General features: G+C 39.7%; 1 pseudogene; it reads left to right on the forward strand.

Annotated features, from left to right (window-relative positions):
* The first annotated feature begins 58 nt into the window (after window positions 1-58).
* LOC136445331 (methylcrotonoyl-CoA carboxylase beta chain, mitochondrial-like) lies at window positions 59-7,430 on the forward strand (annotated as a pseudogene).
* The last annotated feature ends 1,136 nt before the right edge of the window (window positions 7,431-8,566 follow it).

The raw sequence follows: 8,566 nt of genomic DNA on the forward strand, positions 1-8,566 counted from the left end.
TGCTACCTACTTTCTGCTTTCTTCTGTATTTCAAGCAGAATTTTGGACATTTCGATCATAATTGACCTCAATTATGTTATCAAGAGGGCTCTTAAGAGTCCCAGTGTCGTTTGGAGTTCGTTCAGGGCTCGCTAGGTCCCTTGGAACTCATGCTAGACCCTTCAAGACGCTGGACGGTGCAGTGGACACCTCAAGCAAGACTTTCCAAGAAAACTTGAAGACGAGCGAGAAGTTGGAAGAGAAGTACACTGCTGTTCTTAAACAGGTCTTGGCTGGAGGCGGTCAGAAGGCGATCGACAGACACGTGAAGAAGAACAAGAAATTGTTGGTTCGTGACAGGTATGCGTGAGACGGTTTTGCTTTTTTTGTGATCACAATTATGTATTTGTGACCGAAATAATTTTCACGCCAGTGAAAATCGCAGAAATTGCATATTTTGCATGGCAGATGCCCTTTAATGTATCAATCTATTTTGCCCATCCTTTGAAATTGGTGGTACGTGTGATGTTCTGTCATTGTTATTATACCACATGCTCAAATTTTTCTCACCATTATAAATTTTGTTTGCAATACACTCCTACACACTAGAACCATTTCTAAAGATTATTGTAATGATTAAGGTAACTGCTTGTCAATAGTCTCCAAATGAGCATCGGATAAAACAACCTGTGAAGACCTCGCTTGGTATTTTGATATCAGCTAGCTATTGTGAGCAATACATGTACAACATGAACAAATTTGAAACGTTAATATTCTATTGATACAAAGGTTAGATACATGTATCACCCCTTAGGCTTAATCTTGACACCTTTTTTTATTACTTCAATTCATTGTATATACTGGTGAAAAAATTATTATAGTAATTCCATTCAACTGTTTATGTCCTCAGGTTTAGCTACTAGTAAGTGTGTTCATTAGTACCCTCAGTCTAGCTTTCGCAGCCTGGTCCATCAATGATCCAGCCGTTTCGCTAACAGTTTATTATTTATAGCAGCTTGAAATTAATACAGTACATTGCTTTTTCCAGGCTACGACTGTTGCTGGATGAAGGCTGTGAGTTTTTAGAGCTGTCCCCGCTGGCTGGGATGGGCATGGAGTATGGAGATATCCCATCAGCAGGCATGGTTTGTGGTATGTCAGTCCAAGTTGTTATATCTACCCGGTGCATGTACAAATTTTCCCTCAGAAATTACAGAGGATAGCAATACTTCAGTGAGAGGTGTGTGAGAGGAAGGAACTTCTCTATTTTACTAAAGCAAGACTTGTAATGTACTGTTAAGTTCTACATGAATGAGGAAGGTGACAGCCGGTTACCAAAACACTGACTAAATAAAACACTTGGTTGTGTACAAACAGTCTTTTTATTCAGTCCACTCAAGGACATTATATTGGTCCACTATTGTAACCCTGGCTTTAGACAGGATAGGACTTGTTCAGTGAGAGGAAGAATGCAAACAGATCTAGACATTTACAGAACTGAATTAACTGCAAGAGTGTATTTTCAGATATCAAATTACTAGTTCTGCCTATCTTTTTATGTCCTGTCTAATTGATTAGCTCATGGTGTAATGCTAAAAAAACAGAACTTAACAGTACATCCGTAAATGGTTTCATCATGTTGGTAATTATAAGTCACTGAATAACAAAATTCTTTGTAGACAACCAAGTGTTTTGTTCACACCAACATTTTGCTGATCGTCTGTCACCTTTCTTAGGGCAATACTGACTGGTTTATGTTGCATTGCAGCTATATATAGGTGTCACTGCTTATAAATGTGGTTCCAAACATAAAGGAAGGCAATAGACGCCCACCGAAACATTATGTTGGTGTGAATAAAACACTTGGTTGTGTACAATGAATTTTGTTATTCAGTGACTTAAGTACCAACATGATTAAACCATTCATGGATGTACAGTGGTAAGTTCTGTTCTTTAGCATTCCAACCATGAGCTAATACCTTTAGACAGGACTTAAAAAGATAGGCAGAACTAGTTACCTGATATCTAAAATGTACTCTTACAGTTTTTGTTTGGTTCTCTATTTAGATTTCAGTTTGCTTTCTTTGTCACTTTGATATGTATACAATAGCGGAAGTGCTGGAGTAGAAACAGGATGTTAACCATGGCCTGGACCCCAGTATTATTCATGTAAATGATGTGGTCAGGGATTGTTACCAGGGCCTTTGTCAGGATTTGAATTTTCAATAGATTGTGATATCCTAGGGTTTATAATTTTTTGGAGGTTGAGTTTGAAAAATAGATTCCATTTGCTGCAGGAATCGGTGTGGTGAGTGGTGTACGCTGTCTGGTGACGGGCCACGATGCCACGGTGAAAGGCGGAACATCCTACCCCATCTCGGTGAAGAAAGGGCTCAGAGCACAGGAGATCGCTCAGGAGAACCACCTGCCATGTATTTACCTGGTGGACAGTGGAGGGGCTTTTTTGCCTTTACAGGTGAGTACCTCATAAGGTAAGCACCTCCCAGGTGTATAGTTGTGGCCACCTGATCACCTGTTACGTCTGTGTGCCTGACAGACAGATGAGCATCTGTAAAAAAAATGTTGGCAGATGTATATCTGTATCTGTTTAGGTTAACCAGTGTAACTGCTACCCTGTTGTTATGACTTATAATTTGATAGTCATAATTTGACTAAAGTGTTTCAAACTCAACTTTTAATTTCAAAAATATTTTGTGTCTTTCAAAAATTTGAACTTCTCCCTGCTGCTAAACCTGTAACCAATAAAGAATTGGTAACCAAACAGCTACTTCAGTGTGCTGAAGGTTAAATTGTGTTTCAAGCTTAAATGTCATTGATATTTTTTTCTTCCAGTCTGACATATTCCCTGACAAGAACCATGGTGGAAGGATGTTCTACAACGAGGCCATCCTGGGGTCTCTCGGGATCCCCCAGGTCTCTGTCGTGGTGGGTTCCTGTACTGCGGGAGGCGCGTACATCCCTACCATGACAGAGGAGGCTGTCATTGTCCGTGGAATGGGCACCATTTTCCTTGGGGGGCCCCCGCTGGTCCAGGCCGCTCTGGGGGAGGTAGTCAGTGCGGAGGAGCTGGGTGGGGCCATGATGCATTCCAGGTGAGTTGTGAAAGCTTTATAGCTCACAGATTGCACAACAGAACATCAAGGCTTTTCTAATAGAGCAAAGGGACCAGTAGTTGAAACTGTATTCTTCTTATTTAATGTTACTGTAAATGCAGAAATGTTCGCTTTGGTTTTATGTTTGTGGTTTTCGCAATAAGCTTTTTGCTGCAAACTTAAAACCGCCGCAAAATTTTTTGCCCTCCTTTCCCCTTATCTACTATTGCCTCAAACGTGAGCTTAAAACCATTGCAAACACTACATTTTCTCCCTACCGCAAAATTAAAACCACACGAACTTAAATGGATTTACAGTAGTGGTACATTTGAATACACCAAAGTACCATACAGACCTGTGTCTGTATGAGAAGTTTTTCAAGAGTAAAATGTATCAATCTTGCAAACCATTCATGCATTTGTTTCTCCAGTGTAAGCGGCTGCACAGATCACTATGCAGAAACAGAGCTTGAAGCCTTTGAGACGGCGCGGGATATCGTGGCAGGCTTGAACCGACCAATGGCTGAGTACCTCCACAGCCACGACGGGGTTCCCATGGAGGACTCCCTGCGCCCAATCTCTGAACAGCACCACAAATACGAGCACCCCCTGTACCCAACAGAGGAACTGCAGGGACTGTTGCCAGGATCAAAAGACTTTGATATTTTCAAGGTATCTATAGAGTATACACAGCTTTGTGCTTAGTCTACAGGCTTTGTATGTTCTTCTCGCATTGGAAACAGGTGGTTTTTAGCCTTCTTCTTGCTGGCTAAACCAACAACCACAAATTTGTTGCCAAAAGGCTACTTCAGCAAATAAGGCATGAGAGTGTTTGATTATCTCTGAGTGCTGAATTGTGTAATCAAAGATGTGATATGGCCCTTCTTGGTGTAATGTAATGTTTTGATATTTTGATAATCTGCATATGTTTCCTTTGGTTTAAGGTTATAGCAAGACTAACAGATGGAAGTAGATTCCATGAATTCAAACACAAATATGGAACATCACTTGTGACAGGATTTGCCTTTATCCAGGGGTGAGTAGTACTCAAATTTTTCAACTTCTGTGCACAACCCTTCACTCTCTGATAAATCAAAGGAAACAAAGAAACTGTTAGACCATAATTAACTAATCATAGATTTCTGTCAACAAATATTTTGCCAGCAGAATCGGCGATTTTACCGGTATAGATCCCTATCTGAGTCTCTGTGGAAAGAAACTCGGATCCAGGTCTCTACCGGCAGAATCAGCAATTCTACCAGATCGGAGTCTCTACCCTGACATAGATATTCTTTTAATAGGCATTTTGCAGGAATAGTGGCCAATAATGGACCGCTCTGTGAGCAAGGTGCCTTGAAGGGAGCTCACTTTGCCCAGTTGTGTGCCCAGAGAGCTGTACCAATGATCTTCCTGCAAAATGTGTCATGTGACCGGCCGACAGCCAATAACGCAACAGAAGCTGCCTCCCTGAGTAGCAGACTAAAGGCTCATGGGAAGATGGCGTCAGCTGTGGCCAGTTGTTTTGTGCCCAAAATTACTCGGAAATGGTGTCGGACCAGAGACAATACCAATGGTGTGTGGAAATAGTTCCCTCTTATTTTTCTTAATCCTCAAAATAGGCCCTTTGAACTTTAGAATGTTGCTTTTAAAATTCAGCTTTTTGCCATTCAAGTCAATCAAATAAGAATCAGTCAGATTGTAGGAAGATTGCAAAAGTTATCTTTGAATGGCAAGATATTCATTTTTTCTTTTCTTTGCAGTGTGGACGGTCATTTTCTCCGAGGTTCCTTTTTGTGTGGCCCAATGCAAAGGTGGGAGTGGCAGATGTACAGGAGGCTGTAGATGCAGCTGTACAGGTGAGTGAATGATGTGATGAATGAATAGATAGATGATTGAATTAATACATACATGAGTGAATGAATGAATGAATTGATTGGTTGATGATCGACCAATCAATTTATTGATTGATTGATAGGTCGCTTGATTCGTTGCTTGGTTCATTGGTTGGCTGGTTGGTCAATTAATTGATTGATTGATTGATTGATATTTATTTGTACTTGCAGGCTAAGTTTGGTGATGTTAAAAGTGAGGAGAGAGAAAAATTCCAATCCAAGATAGCAGCAAGGTAAGAGGCATTTTAGAATATAACTTTTCTGCAATGTATTGGCCATGTAACTTGCCATGTATAAAAGGTCTTAATGATGTTATCTATAGAAAGTCACAGAAGTGCTGTGGGAGGCCTTAGAGATACTGTAAAAGGTCTTAGAGTTACTGAGAAATTTCTTAAAGATACTGAGAAAGTTATTTGAGACCTTGTACAAGGTCTGGCAGATACTTTGGAGGGTCTTAGAGATCTTGTGGAAGGTCTTATAGAGATAAAGGTCACAGATATACATGTACTGTATATGTAACTTGGGCCTTTTAGAATATATTCAAATTTGTAGAATTTTGTCTTACTTTAATACTATTGTATGTTGAAGCTGTACAATTTTGGATCTGGAATGTGCCCCCCTCCCACCCCAGGTTATCCCAGCAGACCAGTGCCTTCTACTCCAGCAGCAGAATGTGGGATGATGGGATAGTTCTGCCACAGGACTCAAGAAGGGTGAGTGGATTTCCCTTAAGCTGCCAGGCCTGGATATATCTGGGATACAGAAGCATGTCCTATGTGCGACGCCCAGTTACAACTGGTATAGGGTATTCCCCGGAAGAAAACAGTATTGCATGCATATACATGTAGCGCGTGAAACCCGAATATTAGGGGAGTTAGGACCGCCGGCTGTTCGTGGTTTTTTTTAGGGAAGTCAGGGGTCAAACATTTATGCTTTTTATTGGGCTGAAACTCTTGCAGCTTAAGGGTTAAGACTCACTTTAAGAATACATGGACAAGTACAAGCAATGCATATGAATTTTGTCATCACCATCCCAAACTATACATGTACATAGTATCAAGGAGGTTAAAGCAAGATTAACCTCTTTGAAAGTAATAGTACATAGTAGTTCCTGAATTATGTATTTATGTCATATCTGTCAGACATTTTAACATTCATCTTCTCTTGTTATAAGTAGCTTACTGAATGCTTGCTTTGAAAGAGTTGCCTTTCAAATTTCCTATCAATTATGTATGAAAGGTTGTGGTACAGTAGATCATATGTACATGCAAGTATTCTTGCCTCTGATATCTGAATAGAGACCAACATATTATATCCAATAGTAGATGTTTAGAGTAAGAATAGTGTAGATGAAAATGTAACTTGCTGTTGAAAGATGTTTTTTTCTTTTGAGATGAGAAGACATTAGTTGCACCTTTGGTGAACTTGAACCTTATTGTTACAGATACTGGGACAGTGCCTGAGAATAGTCCACAGCACTCTGGATACAGACGCAACCGAAAGGCGCAAGTTTGGAGTCTTCAGGATGTAAATAGACCATTTGTGACTCCTACATTGTCCTACAATACCCTGGGTGCAGCTCAGAAGTGAATGTTTACTTGCCTTTGAGTTTTGATAATGAAATTATCCCATAGAGATTGATTAATTCTGATGTTGATTTCATGTTCATTTTCATGCCTTGATTGAGTTGTAAAATTGATAAAGATATGTTATAATTGTTACATTGTTGAAAAATGTATCTGTAAATGGTTATGTTAAGATATGTACTGATTGTTAGGTTGATGGAACAACCTTAAGTCACCAACAGTGTGGTATAAAAATAATGCACTAGAACAATATCATTGTCAAGGTGGAAAAAAAGCTCTGTATATCTTACAAAGTAGAAGGTTTATATCTTCACACTTGTTTTCCCTTTCTGCATGTTAGTTTCAATTTAAGTGTTTGTAAAAATTGAATAAAGAATCACCTAGAGATAGCCAGTGAAATAATGTACAGTCATATGTCTGGTAGTGTGGCAGCTAGCATCATGTTTCAAGTTCTTTTTACAACATACTACATACGTTTTTAAAGGTAAAAAGTCATCCAAACACTTTTGAACAGTATCTTTTGTGCCACGCCAAGACTTTCTCTTAGTATCTTCAAGAAGCAACAGCTATGGTCTCATTATCGACTCATGATCCAGGTGAAACATCTATATGTGAAGTTTTTTTTCCTCTTATTTTTATTGCATAACAAATGATTTAGCTGATGTACTTAAGTGCTCTATCAAATCTGAGATGAAAACTTGTTACTTGATTTATAAATTATTTGCAACAGTCATCTAACAATACTCAACGACGTAATTTTTTGTCCTATTATGTCATATGATAACAGAGATTGAGGTAATGCAAGCACTTTGTACATATTCTTTGAATGATATTGAACACAATAAAAAAGAACATGACAGACTGTTGTCTAGGTTTTTGGTCACATGTGACATACAAGTTTGTCCTGAAGACATGCAACTTACACCCCAGGCATATAAGATACATTTTGTATGTTGTTAGCAGGAGGGGATTTTTTGTTGTTATGCATGTTTTCACAAGCACTCAAGGCCTCTGAGTTTTGCAGTTAAATGTGGCCTGTACTATGTGTGGTGGTTTGCAGCAATGAAGGCAATCAGAGATGGCAGACTTCACCCACTGAAGTCATGATGCTTTGTAAGAATAAGTTAGAAGCAAGAACAGAGAGATATGTAGGCAAGCCAAAATAATACTCCCTTTGGTTGAGCCTTGTAACCTTTTTTGGTCTCGTCATATCCGTGGTATAGTTTTAGTAGTCACCAAGGTACGGTAATACCGGCTTGGAGCCAGTGAGGATCAATGAGACATCCCTGTGTTACGTGCTACATAGCGGTCAGTGACATGGAGGCTGGAACTATTTTAGAAACACGTGCACAGCCAAGGACGTTTGTAAACGCGTTCTCGTGATTTTTTTTCTACCAAGGGTAACGTTAGGTACAGCCCAGGCGTTAATTAGTGGAAACTTTGGCGTGGGCTGATTTTGTTGGAGAGCCAATCTGTATAGTTTCGACCAAGGGAGAGAGGCGTGGAAATAAGCTACCGGTGTACCGGGCCCTCTATGTGCCAGTCCAACAGCGGGATAGTGAATGTTCCCTTACGTATATTCTGCCCTAGAAAAGAGAGAGAAACATTGATAAAAGGGCAGGCAAAGTCATCACCATCTGTGGGACAGGCCATATATGGGTTCGCATTCTTCTCATTTACAATATACCTAGGAGTTTCTTTTTTAAACAGCCTTGAACACACCGACTTAAGTCTCCTTTGAAATGTTGATGTCATAGAATACGTGTGTAGTACTGTGTACATACACCCAGGCATTGATCAAAGAAAAGTCATCTCCATCTGGGCTATCGAATCATTTGCAGTAAGTATACACCGACTATACTACACTACAGCTAGCTACTCCAGCTGTTTCCTCACTTTTAGTGACCTTTAATAATCTCAATAATGACATTGTATATGTATGACATAGAAAGATGAGCGCACACCTAGACATTGATAAAAGGTCCGTATGTTGGGTC

This window comes from Branchiostoma lanceolatum, chromosome 11, assembly GCF_035083965.1.
Source record: "Branchiostoma lanceolatum isolate klBraLanc5 chromosome 11, klBraLanc5.hap2, whole genome shotgun sequence".
Lineage (NCBI taxonomy): Eukaryota > Metazoa > Chordata > Leptocardii > Amphioxiformes > Branchiostomatidae > Branchiostoma > Branchiostoma lanceolatum.